This window comes from Helianthus annuus, chromosome 11 (assembly GCF_002127325.2).
Source record: "Helianthus annuus cultivar XRQ/B chromosome 11, HanXRQr2.0-SUNRISE, whole genome shotgun sequence".
NCBI classification, from domain to species: domain Eukaryota; kingdom Viridiplantae; phylum Streptophyta; class Magnoliopsida; order Asterales; family Asteraceae; genus Helianthus; species Helianthus annuus.
This window is the reverse complement of record NC_035443.2, coordinates 70522381-70536488: the sequence shown is the minus strand read 5'-3', so window position 1 is coordinate 70536488 and position 14108 is coordinate 70522381.

Below are 14108 nucleotides of genomic sequence, written 5' to 3'. Positions count from 1 at the left end.
CGAAGAAGATTGGTGTAGGAGCAGAGGCAAGGCGGTTCAAGTGCATGTTCCGCAGTAGGAGGTAAGGAACATCGAGAGGCTTCCGGTTGTGGATGCAGTGAAGGACAACCAAATCTCTAACCCCAACAACGCCACTACTATCGTGACGTTGGTTCAGCGAGTACGTGAGGAGCCTGTGGATGTAGCGATATAACGGGTCCCTCAGTTTGGTACTCTTTGTGCTGCTGGAGTTGTAGATCCCCTCACCGATTTGAGCCCATGCGGCTTGGCGTTCTGTTGCGTCCAAGTCTCGCAATCCCCCGGTATTCTCTTCATTCCCCGCTTCTTCGTCTTTGTACAGCCCAATGATTGATCCGAACTGCGCCATGGAGGTTCTATAGGTCGTACCCCCACATCGAAACTCGACCGCCTCGTGATCAAACGGGTCGCGTCTCGAGCTGAAGATGAACGTGCTATAGAACTCCAATGTGCATTGATGGACCGACCGAAGTCGGGTAGTCAATGCAACGTGCAGTGGACCCGTCACTATGTTGTTGAAGCGGTCCAGTTGGTTTACCATTGTCAGAAGGTCGGTACATGCCCGTCTTGGATATTCTTCGGGCCTTGTTTGTAGGACCTCGTAGCGAGCCCTGGCATCAAGTTCGCTGGCATTGAACCGTGTGAATTTGGACATCTGAAAAGAATACAGCGAAAGTTAGTGCGAAACATGGAAATTCGGGTTGAAAACTGCAGACATTGGGCTGGACACGGCCCCGTGTTCAGTGAACACGGCCCCGTGTTCAGGCGTCTGTAACACCTAATTTTCATTTTTTCGTCCCGGTTTCGAAAACCTGAAAATTTTTAGCCTAATAGCAGCGGTTTCCCCCGAAAATGAAACCCTAAGTGTCATTTTTCCAAAATCAAACCATTTACCCTTTCAATTTTGTGTTTTTCGGTTCAAGAACAAGGGTTTGTGTTTTTAGTTGGAAATCGGACAAATCTATCAACAATACATGTCTATTTACTCCCTACTACTCTATTCTAAACTACTACTAACAATTTTCATCAAAAATTTTGAGTTCGATCCGGATGAACATGAAGAACCCTAGATTTCCCCCAATTTTTGATGTTTTAACTACATGCAAGTAACTAATCTAACTACTAAGAAGGATAGAATCATACCTTGACGTTGTTAGGCTTGGTGGTAACGTTCGAAATCGGCAGAAAATCGCTCTAAACCAGAGAGTTTTCGGCGAAACGGGGCGTGTGGAATGGTGTAACTGATAGAAAAAGAGGGTTTTATCCCGACAGTCGCCTCGACACGGCCCCGTGCCGGGTGAAATTTTTGATTTTTTTTTTTTTTTTTTTTTTTTTTTTTTTTTTAACGTGCTCGTGTGCATGCCCCTTATCTCCGAATAGTGGTTAGATGATTTTACTGGTTTCGAATGTATACTTACCTGTAACATGTCGGGTATGAGTTTATTCGTTGACCGTTTGAAGTGCGATTTCCTCTTCTTCTTCCTCAATGGATCCTCTGTAGAGTTTCAGCCGTTGGCCATTGACTTTAAATGGTATCCCATTTCGAGTTTTAATTTCTACTGCACCGTGTGGAAAAACATGGGTGACTGAAAAAGGTCCCGACCACCTAGATTTTAGCTTACCAGGAAACAATCGAAGTCGCGAATTGAACAATAGGACTTGGTCTCCAACCCGAAATTCATTAGATTTAATATATTTATCATGCAAATTTTTCATTCTTTCTTTATAAATTTCGGAGTTAGAATATGCATAATTCCTAAGTTCTTCTAATTCGTTTATTTGACAAAATCGATTCTTACCGGCAACTTCTAAGTCTAAGTTTACGTTTTTTATTGCCCAGTAGGCTTTGTGAGCGATTTCTACTGGCAAGTGACAACTTTTTCCATAGACTAGTTTATATGGGGTTGTGCCTATAGTGGTTTTATAAGCGGTTCGAAAAGCCCATAAAGCGTCGTCTAGTTTGTCAGCCCATTCTTTTTTATTTATCCCTACGGTTTTCTCAAGTATTCGTTTTAAACCTCGATTCGTCACTTCGGCTTGCCCATTTGTTTGAGGATGATATGCTGTTGAGACCCGGTGATAGACCCCATACCTTGTTAATATTTTTTCAAGTTGATGATTGCAAAAATGGGTACCTCTATCACTTATTAAAGCTTTTGGTGTCCCGAAACGAGAGAACAATTTTTTTAGGAATTTTACCACTACTCTTCCATCATTTGTTGGAAGAGCTTCGGCCTCTGCCCATTTAGACAGGTAGTCGACTGCCACAAGTATATATTTGTTTCCTTTTGAAGGTGGGAAAGGTCCCATGAAATCGAGTCCCCACACATCAAAGATTTCACAAACGAGTATGCCATTTTGAGGCATCTCGTTTTTGGAAGAAATATTACCTGATCTTTGGCAAGCATCACATGTCTTTACAAGGTTTTGTGCATCCTTGTAAATGGTTGGCCAGTAGAATCCTGAATCAAATACCTTTCTTGCGGTACTTGCGGCACCATGATGTCCTCCGTATGGACTTTCATGACAATGACGGAGTATTCTTCGTGCTTCATTACCATGGACACACCTTCGGATGAGTTGATCGGCACACATTTTGAAAAGATAGGGGTCTTCCCAAAAGTAATGCTTTACATCAGCAAAGAATTTTTTCCTTTGATGATGTGGCCATCCTTTGGTGACTATACCGCTGGCTAAGAAATTAGCGTAGTCGGCATACCATGGTTCTTGTCTGCTTTCCATCATTTCCAGGGACTCCGTGGGAAATTTTTCGTTGATTTGCTCGTCCCTGGTTGTCTCCAAAGCTGGGTCTTCTAAGCGTGAGAGGTGATCTGCAGCAGTGTTTTCTGCTCCTCTTTTGTCCTTGATTTCTATGTCGAATTCTTGGAGGAGTAGAATCCACCTTATCAAACGGGGTTTTGCGTCTTGCTTCTTGAAGAGGTACCTGATGGCTGCATGGTCTGTATAAACTATTGTTTTAGAAAGAACAAGATAAGAACGAAATTTATCAAAAGCAAACACCACCGCTAGTAACTCTTTTTCTTTAGTTGTATAATTTTCTTGTGCATCATTTAGAGTTTTACTAGCATAATATATTGGGTGGAAATGTTTTTCTTTTCTTTGTCCCAATACTGCTCCAACAGCAAAGTCGCTTGCATCGCACATGATTTCGAAAGGAAATTTCCAATCTGGTGCTATCATGATAGGTGCATTGACTAGCATTTCCTTGAGGGTTAGAAATGCTTGATTGCATTCCTTGTCAAAGATGAAGGGTGCATCTTTTTCAAGCAATTTTGTTAGAGGTCTTGAAATTTTCGAAAAGTCTTTGATAAACCTTCTATAGAATCCGGCATGCCCTAGGAAACTTCTGATTGCTCGCACGGAGGATGGAGGAGGTAATCGAGATATAGTCTCAATTTTTGCTCGATCAACTTCCATTCCTTCGCTTGAGATTTTATGTCCGAGTACTATTCCCTCTGTTACCATGAAATGGCATTTTTCCCAGTTAAGGGCGAGGTTAGTTTCCTCACATCGGGATAGCATTCGTTCAAGATTATCGAGGCATTGATCATATGAGTCTCCAAAGATGGAAAAGTCATCCATGAAGACTTCCATGGTTTTTTCAATCATATCATGGAAAATGGCGACCATACAACGTTGGAATGTTGCAGGCGCATTACATAGACCGAATGGCATGCGTCGATATGCAAAAGTTCCGTAGGGACATGTGAAAGTTGTTTTCTCTTGGTCTTCTGGTGCTATCGGTATTTGGAAGTAACCTGAAAAACCATCTAAGAAACAATAAAATTTATGACCGGATAATCTTTCTAACATTTGATCAATGAAGGGCAAAGGAAAGTGGTCTTTCCTCGTTGCTTCATTTAATCTCCTATAGTCTATACAGACTCTCCATCCTGTGACGGTTCTTGTGGGTATTAATTCATTTTTCTCGTTAGTTATTACCGTCATACCTCCTTTCTTTGGGACTACTTGGACGGGACTTACCCACGGGCTATCGGAGATAGGGTAGATTAGTCCGGCGTCGAGGAGTTTGATGACTTCATTTTTAACCACTTCTTGAACATTGGGGTTCACTCTTCGTTGTGGTTGAATCACCGTTTTGTAGTCATCATTCATTAAAATTTTGTGCGTGCACATGGAAGGATTTATTCCCTTAATATCTACAAGCTTCCAAGCGATCGCATTTTTGTGTTTTTTAAGTAGGTTAACTAATTTTTCTTTTTCCATGCTAGTTAATTTAGACGAAATAATTACAGGTAAACTACCATCTTTGCCTAGAAAAGCATATTCCAAACCCTTAGGGAGTTCTTTGAGCTCGATGGTTGGGTCTTTAGGAGACACCTTATTTCGTGGCTCATCTAGATCAAGAACTTTAAAAGTTTGTTCTATGGCTACCTCTTCGTCGACAAAGTGGTCTTCCTCGTGGTTTGTATCAGGTGGTTCAGCTTCATCTTCAATTAGGGGGTCATTGTTGCCAAAAGGATATTTCATTGAGCGCTCAAGATCTATGCTCCTTTTGAATGTCCCTAATTGAAGAGTTAGATTGTTGAATTTCCGGTTTTTCAAAGCTTTGTGAGTTTGTACAAAAGGTTTTCCCAAGACTAGGGGGGCATCATCTAAGATGACGAAGTCGGTTGGGATTACCATTTGATTTGTTTGTACCAAAATATCTTCGACTACACCGATTGATTTCATTACTTTTCGGTCGGATAGAAAAATGGGTATTTGAAGTGGAGTAAAATCACTAATACTTAACTTTTCAAAAATGTAGTTGGGCATTATGTTAACACAAAGATCTTTATCAATAGTGATATTACTAATAAATGAATTTTGAAAGAAACATGGAACTGGTGTGATGTTAATTTCAAAAGGATCTTCCTTTATTAGCGAGGTTTGATCATTAGTTAACTTAACACTTACTATTTCTTTGATTTTAGCACTAGTGTTTAACTCTTTTAAAAACTTGGCATGAGGGGTTATTAAACAATGGTTTTCGAAAGTAGGTGACAAGAGAATAATTTCCTCTAAATTAGACTCTTCTTGAATTTTAACATTATCGGACTCACCATTTTCGTTGTTTAACTCATGTGTCTGTTTTTCACTTTCTTGTTCTTCCATTTTCACACTTTCAACTATCTCTTCGTTTTTATCATTTTTTAGCCTTTCTCTTGCACGGGATTCCTCTTCCCTCGCGCGAGATTCTTTCATGCAACGTTCGATAGTTTTAATGTGTTCTAATATCCTATTAGTTACTTCGGTGAGATTGAAAGAATTTGGATCCTCTAAGCTTGAATCCGGTTGTTCGATCCTTGGTTCCTCATAGTACTCATATGAAGTAGATGGTTCACACCATTGTTCTTCATTATAAGTATATGATGGATAAGGGTCGAAACTTTGTTCTTCATAGTACTCATATGAGGTGGGTTGTTCACGCCATGGGTCCTCATAATAAGTGTATGAAGGTGGTGGCTCATATGTTGAATCTTCAAAGTATGAGTATGAAGGCTCATACCTTGGTTCATCAAAATATGAGTATGAGGAAGGAGGTTCATACCTTTGGTCTTCATAGGATGTGTATGAAGTTGGTGGCTCGTACCTGGGCTCCTCATAATGGTTGTATGAATTGGATGGTTGATATGAGTTATTATATTGAACCGAGCGTGCATTACGACAATTAGTGCAATAATTACCTCTATAATCATCCTCATCATAGGTGTAGTTGTAATCTCTTGAGTATTGATCCATAGGAATCACTCAACAGACTACAACTGAGTCTCGGGACCAGAAAACAAAAATAAGACGGAAACAGAAGCTGGACACGGCCCCGTGTTGGGTGAACACGGCCCCGTGTTCAGGGACTGTATCTGGGCGTTTTAATTAAATTAACTGGTCACGTTGAGCACGGGGGCGTGTTGAGTGAACACGGCCCCGTGGTCAGACTCTGTATCTGGGTATCTACTCTAAAAATATGCAGCACGGGGGCGTGTTCAACGAGCACGGCCCCGTGTTCAAGCTACTGTAAATGCAAAACTAAACTAATTCACCCTCGAGCGAGCGTATGTGTTGACATCTCTCCGCCGCATCCAAGTAATCTTTCAAGCAAATCGACATCTCAACTGCCTTTGGTGTTAATCGAGTCCTCTTTATCGATATCACCCTACCACTATTAAGAAAAAAACACTTTCCAAAGCTACCTTGGAAGCTTGGACCGTTAGTAAATCTCTGGCCATTGTGGCTAAGATCAGAAATTGATCTTCCTTACTTTTCCACCAACCCAACAAATCAAAAATTTCAAATTCTTGTGAAGTCATAATTTGTAGAAAGTTCGACTCACCATACCGACCGAGTTCGCTACTACTAGTGTTACGATGTTGCATTTGACTCGACTCATCATACAATTGGTTAAAAACATACACATCTTGATCTTCTGTAAGATCGAGGTCTGACTCGAATGAGTCGTTCAGAGAAGCTCAACTCTGTTTAAGGTGCGGAATAACAAGAAACGGAGGTAGAAACAGCTGATTCTTCACTTAATATACTGATTGTATTGATTTGACAACGATTACAGCTCAATCTTCACACCGGCAGTACTTCGGTATGGAATACAAGGCAATGTTACTGATTTCGCTTAAAGAACACCTATATATAGGACTGAGATTTCGCTCCAAGGGACATGTCCATAAAAGCGAAATCACCAACTGTCCACATAAGCGAAATCATCACACTAAGACCATATGAGCGAAATCAGTCACCTCAACACATACATTCTCCTATTTCTCGTAAAATGTGCCCTAATCTATACAAGTCAATGTAAGACTCGATCCAAGACGAAGTCGACAGATGTAGTGCACCAATAGAATCCCCCTCAGATGTTGTAGGATCGTTAAACGACCTGACGAGTCGATCAGAAGAGTGCTCAGACTGAATCAGAGGCGGAATTCATTGATTCAGTCTTTGTTTAGCTTGATTTCACAATTTAACGTCTCTTTTATTGATCTGCTAACAATGTACAAGCGCTGGAGACAATCTGGCAGGGCTTCGCCGTACCATACAAGACCACTACTAAAACTACTATCTAGTTTCGCTCATGTGACCCTTTTATATAGGGCACATGGTTTCGCTTATGCATACATGCTCACAAGAGCGAAACTACATGATGACCAAATAAGCGAAACTATTACAATGACACAAAAGCGAAACCTCTCTTATGACAAATGATGCGTGTTAGTGTATATATATTTTTAGATGTTTATTTAAGCCCTTTTTACACTTTTAGCCAAGTTTTAAATTTATAAAACACGATATTTACTAACACTAAGCACACATATGGGCAAGTGCACCCATCGTGGACGTAGTATAGTGTTGGTAAGATACCGAGGTCGTCCAAGGACACAAGAGCTTTTAATACCGGTTTATCCTCAACGTCTAATCAAATCAAAAAGTTAGAAAAATGTTTTAAACTAAGAAAAATAAAAACTAACTAAATGCTGAAAAATAAAATAAATAAAAAACAGATAGACAAGATGAATCACTTGGATCCGACACGTGTATTAGTATAACCTTTGATTATTTTCGCACTTTTGCACTTGTTTAAGAGATTATCTTAGTTATTGTAGTAGGCCCCTTTTTCGAAGGCGACGTTACCCTCAACCCAGTAGTTTGAGTCAGCAAGGATACAATCCTAAAGGGTCGGATTATTGAAAGATAATGAATTAAGTTATTAATGCAAATTATGGTAGGCCCCGTTTTCGGCGGTGACGTTACCCTCGGCTAAGTAGTCTGAGTCAGCAGGGATACAGTCCTAAATAGCCGGGTTATAGTATTAATAGTAGTTAGCTTATGAGGGGGTCAAAGAGTTTGGATCCCCGCCATCCAATACCTATGGGCATTGAAGGAGATCCTACTAAATTTGACCCAGGTCCCAAGCAGGACCTCTAAACGCTGAACAAGGGCAAGACCTTTACCAAACCGTTCCCTTAACCCCCGACCAGGTAGCCAACATACCTCCATATAGACCGTGGAGATATGAATGGTGAAAATCTTTTATTTTATATAGACAGTAAAATAATGCCAAGACACCACGGACAAACGATAAGGAAAGATCACCTTCAACATAAGTAACTAGTTATTAAAGTCATTAATACAAAACCAAATAAAAAGTGCAAAAGATTAAAAATAAAAAGTATTATACTAAACACTTGTCTTCACCAAGTGATGTAAGAGACTTAGGCAAACATGGCCTTGATTGTCAAGAACTCTTACGATCAATCTTGGATCCCGAGACGACTCACACACTCTATGATGGACAATGGATGATGGTGGTGGATGATGGTGTTATGGTGGTGATGGGTGGTGGATGAAGTGTGAGAGAGGTGGTGTGCCAAGGGATGAGAGAGAATGAAACCAAGCTCCTCTATTTATAGGCTGAACAGAACGCTGGACACGGCCCCGTGTCCGCTGGACACGGCCCCGTGCCCGTCTGACATTCTCTCTCTTCATTAATTGTAATTGCGAATTACAATTAATGCGCCTGCTGTACTTTCAACACGCCCCCGTGTCCGCTGGGCACGGCCCCGTGGTGAGCAATGGAAGCTTCTACTGGTTTGTCTTTTCTGCTGCTTCCTGGGCACGCCCCCGTGTTCACTGGACACGGGGCGTGTTCAGACTTCTGTTCTCTTCTCTTTGTCTTGGGAGGTGCCGTTGAGGGTCCGGGCAGTTTACTTTTGTTCCTTTTCTTGTATTTATGGTAGAATTAGTGGTCTTTTTGCTTCTTTTGTGATTTTGAGCTCATTTCATCCTGAAAATACAAAAGGAAGACAAAAACACTCTTTTTCCAACATTAGTACTTAAAAAGGGTTAGTTTTATGCCTTAATTGATGTGTTTTATATGTTGCATTTTACACACATCAACAAATAAGAGAAACCATGTCTAAAACATGATTTCTCGATTTCCGTGCATGATACAATCAGCCCTAACCTAAGACTCGAACTAAGATGTAGTCGACAGACAACTGCACCAACAGACTCCCCCTTGAATGTTGACGAAATCTTCAGTGAGAGTCTTCAAACATGACAGCTCTTCAATCTTGATCGGTCTTCTTCAGGAACTCTTCCTGGAATCATGTACCCGGATCTTTCTCTGGCTCTAACTCTCGTCAGACTCCCCCTATCATCAAGCTGGGATCGCTGTCTGGAATTTGTTATCACCATTGAAATCAAATCCTGGCTTTATCAGTTTAAGCTCTTCTCAGGTTCTGATGTATCTCCTGGCTTTCCGTAGCAGCAGGATCAGAAACCTACACAACTCAAACATTCTATTACAAACCAACAAAGTTGTGATTCAACTTAATGAATCAACTAAACCTTTGAGAATCTTCACATGTAAAACTTATAAAACTTTCCAAAATCTGATTAAACATTTCAAACCAAATTAACCAAACCATCTGTTCATCATGTTTATCCTTTAAGATTTTGAATATCAGCTCTCCAACATTAGTTGTCGAAAATATTTTTGGATTTTCAAAATATGAAACATAAAATCAATAACAAAAATTAAATGCAGAAATAAAATATATACAAATACTATTTTTGTAAGTTTGTGCAAGAGGATCATATCAGCTGCCGACTAAACACTAGCACCGTTAAGCTGTTATTTCATTTTAAGCATTAAACAATTCGCTTAGATTGCCGATATATTGATCCACTTAAATTCTCACAAAACTTTCAATCTGTTTGGGATACTGAATTAGTATTTTAGAACTTAAACATTTACATGTGTCCCACCTCAGTATATACTCCCGTATCCAGACCCCAATATTCAGTCTTACAGGTGAGTATACCACAGCTGATATCTGTTAAGGGGTAGGTGCGAGGGCCGTGAGAGCTCAGGTCGATACTTCCGTATACGCATAGAGATGACGGCTTCGACTTTAAGGTGTGTCCCCTTTAGAGGATCTTTTGTTTACAACAGCAGCGACTATCAATTTTATTGTTTCATCAGCATGCTGAGGGCGAGCTTATATTTCAAAGCTTTTTGCAGAAAGTATTATCCAGGGACTAGGTCAGTACTTCCATACAGCAGAAGTCCCGAGATAATACCCAGATATCACTGAGTATAAAGACCTAGTATCTCAGAATACGGGACCCTTCAAACAGGATTTCAGGGGTTACCTATATATCCTGGAGGTGTTCTCCACGTAAACGCAAGTGAAAATTATGTTTATATCCTAAACTGATCTACTAATTTTGTGAAAACCTACCGGCACATCTTTAGCGAGACTGCTTAATTGCATTTATACATTACAATTCTTTAGCGTACTGTGCCAGTCTAGCTGATGTACTATCATTTCCCCCTTTTTTAAAATTTTTTCTCCCCCTAAAATCAAAATATGTTTCAATTTTGATTTTCTGGGAAAATTTGAAATAAACTGTACAAAGTTGACAACTTGATGAGAATCACTTCAATTCTCCATCCTCCTGGCATAAACAATCAGAACTCCAGCTTACAACAAACTGATCTCAAAACACTTAAGTTTGTTTTAATCAAAATGGTTTTTCCAGAAAAAATTAGTTTGTTTACCAATCATTTGTAGGTATGGGGTCACTTCATCACATTGTTTTCTTCATCCACATGATAGATTTTACACTTTCAGTTTTAGATTTCAAATATCACTTATAGAAAATCAAGTACAATTTAATGTCCCTGATTTACCACATGTAAGGCGAAAAATAACCTAAGTGAAATTTCTCAAGAAATGTGCCGATTCATGTTCCACACTTACTGTGACACCCCAGGAAAACCAGCAAACGATATAACTTACCTAGCTTTAACTTATCTAGCTGCTTTAACTTACCTAGCTTTCTCAGTGAGTGCGTACTAAATTTCGGGACGAAATTTCTTTTTAGTTGGGGATACTATGACAACTCGTAATTCGAACCTACCTTGTGTAACGATACGTGCTTATGTGAACTTTTATGATTATTGAATGATATGTTAATACGTGCTTGTGAATGTATGTATGATAAACACACAACCTAAACCGATCGCACAACAACCATCAATTGCACGCACAAGCCCACTTTGGGCCTTACCTTTGTACACGGACCAAGGGCGGCCCATTGAGGGGTCCGGCCCACTCCTCTTAAACATGTAACACCCATCATTGGGGTTTGTTCTTTCATTTGTTACAATTACCTCACACACACACGACCCTAGCTCTCCTTTTCCTCTCTCAAACCTGACGGCGAGAAACCCTTAGGATCGAAGATCTTGCTTTTCATTCGGCTCACTTCCTCTTGGTTTGATTCTAACCGGTTAGTGTTTTGTATTGTTTTTCTTGTTGAACGATTATATGATCCCATGCTTAGACTATATCAGTAATAATGTTGTTAAATGATGCTTGTTAAATCATCAATAATGTTCATGAAAATTGGATTGTTCATGTTATATGAAAACCGAATGGATACATGTAATCGGCTTGTATGTGTGTTTTGGAATATGCTCGTGTAATCGGATGTTATGCCATAGATTCGAGTCTTAGAATTGATCGGCTATGAAGTTGTTATACTTTAAAGTTTAATCCGATTGAATGTTAATAAGATGTGTTTATGAAATATGATTAGGGTTTGTGTGAATTACATGTTACAAAGCTGTTTGATCGATGATTGCTTGAATAAGAAACTGTTGATTGATAGGATAAGTTTGGAAACCTTGTAACTGATTGACTATAGTAACAATATTGCTTGAATTATGGAAACAAGATAACTGTTTGGCATAAATTCGGAGTCACATAAGTCCAGTCGCACAAGGCATCTTGGTAACACAAGATGTCCACTCGCACAAGCTGGCATAGTCGCACAAGAGGCCCTGATCGCACAAGGGGGTCTCCAGTCGCACAAGGATGTTTGTGTTTGATAATTGTTTGGGCCGTATGATTATATGTTGGGCCAGGTACGACTGCACAACCCAATAGGACCGCACAAGTGTACAACCAACTGATTCGGGCTGCACAAGATTTGGGCTTATGCACATGTTGGGCCGGGGTATTTAGTGGGATAAGTTAGTGATCGCACAAGGGTAACCGGACCGCACAAGTTACTTATGGACTATTCAGTTGGGCGGTTATGTTTTTGGACTACTTATGCTATTGGGCCGGACAAGCCCAAACCCAGTCGCACAACCCAAGCAGATCGCACAAGTCTGCTTGGATCGCACAAGATATTATATGTTCTTATTTGGGCCGTGTATATCTGTTGGACTATTTTTTGGGTTATTATTTGGGCCGGGGATCATTGGGCCTCAACGAGTGACTCGCACAAGACTGTTAGACTTGTGCGAGCCCATTCTTATGAATCGTATAAATTGGTGATGTTATATACTTGACAGTCGTGTATTTGCCATGAACTATACTTGCTCATAACTTGTTAGATTATGTGTAAACATACGTGCTTTACTTGAACAAAACCTGACTTGTATGATAAACGTGCTAGGACGTGGTTGATCACATTGTAGCTTAACTGAACTTTTTGTGTATCATACCGAGCAACCCCAGGTGAGTTCATTGCATTTTCTCAAGCATGCGTCCCGGTGGTTTGGGACAACTGGTAAACATTTGGAAGGGAAACTTTGGGTAAACAACTTAATCGGTTTTGGTTATTGAACATGGGATCTATCATCGGATTGCCTGGAGGGCAATGGGGGTAATTAGTTGATAGCGCTATTAGGTGGGAAACCTCACACCGGGCCGTAAGGACGGGTGTGAACTAATTATCTGGGTATGGCTATGGTTGTTAGAGGCACACTCCTCGGATACATATGGGCACACTCCCTAGGGTATCTAACGAAGGCAACATAGCAATCGGTCGTTAAGGGGTACCCACTCCCCGGATACACTTGGGCACACTCCCTAGGGTATCTAACATGAGCAACATCGTAACGCAACATTGAATCGCATTAACATACATCTGGTAACAAATCACGTTAACAAAACCTTGAACTCACCAGCGTAGTCTGACACACTTGTTTGCATGCTTGTAGGTCATTAACGTTCGGAACATGGACTTGCTATCTGGGAGTGCTGGAGTGGTCATGGATCGAGACTCTTGGATTGACTTATAAATGATACATGGATTTTGATTATTATCATGAAACTATTGCTAAACGATTTATTACATGCTTCCGCTATACAACATTGTGGGAATTGATATCATGTTTGACATTTTCAATTGGTAATTAATGGTATGTTTTATTAAGTATTTATCATTGGTTCAATGTGATTGGTGGCTCGAACTCTGATGCGTAACACGCCTCGCGGGGTTTCCGCAGGTGGATTTTTGGCGGGTGTTACAGTTGGTATCAGAGCCACTGGTTATAGTGAACTAGGTTTTAAAATGTTTTTGTAAAACCAGACTATAACCCAACACCTTCGAAAGTCGATCATGACACTCAGCTCCAGATTGCAAGGTTCGTCTTTCGTATACTCATTGTACTACGTAACTAGTGGACACTTACATATGATATTGCATGCTAGTGCACGTTAAACACGATAGTATGAACTTACGTATCCCTTGCACGTGTTATATGACTGATAGGGTGGTAATTCCCTAAACATTCGTGACTTATGTTATGTGATGCTCTTTGTTTACTATTCGAGTTGGGGGAACCATTCGACATGAGTTAGGAGGAGCTGAGATGAGCATGCAAATCACAATATTATTGTGGGTGCACACATAATAATAATGTGGGGTGCATGCGAGTCCCAGTGAGGCTTAACAAGTGAAGGAGGGGTTCCGCCCTGTTAATTGATCAGTGTGAAACGTAACAAACTAATAGGAGTCATAACAGTGATCGTCTCCTACTCGAATGTGACTTTCTCACCTCTCTCTGAATCCTTTTGAATCTCAATGCTATCGAGTATCACTTGAACGTCCCTTTGAACGCCTAGCGAACTAAGTAGAATGCTAGGTGCTTGTACGAACGTCCCTGAGTGGATGTTGCAGCGTCCATGATTGGCTTATACCCCTTTTCTTTCCCCCTCACTCCTCTTTGTTGTTGGAACTCAATATACTCA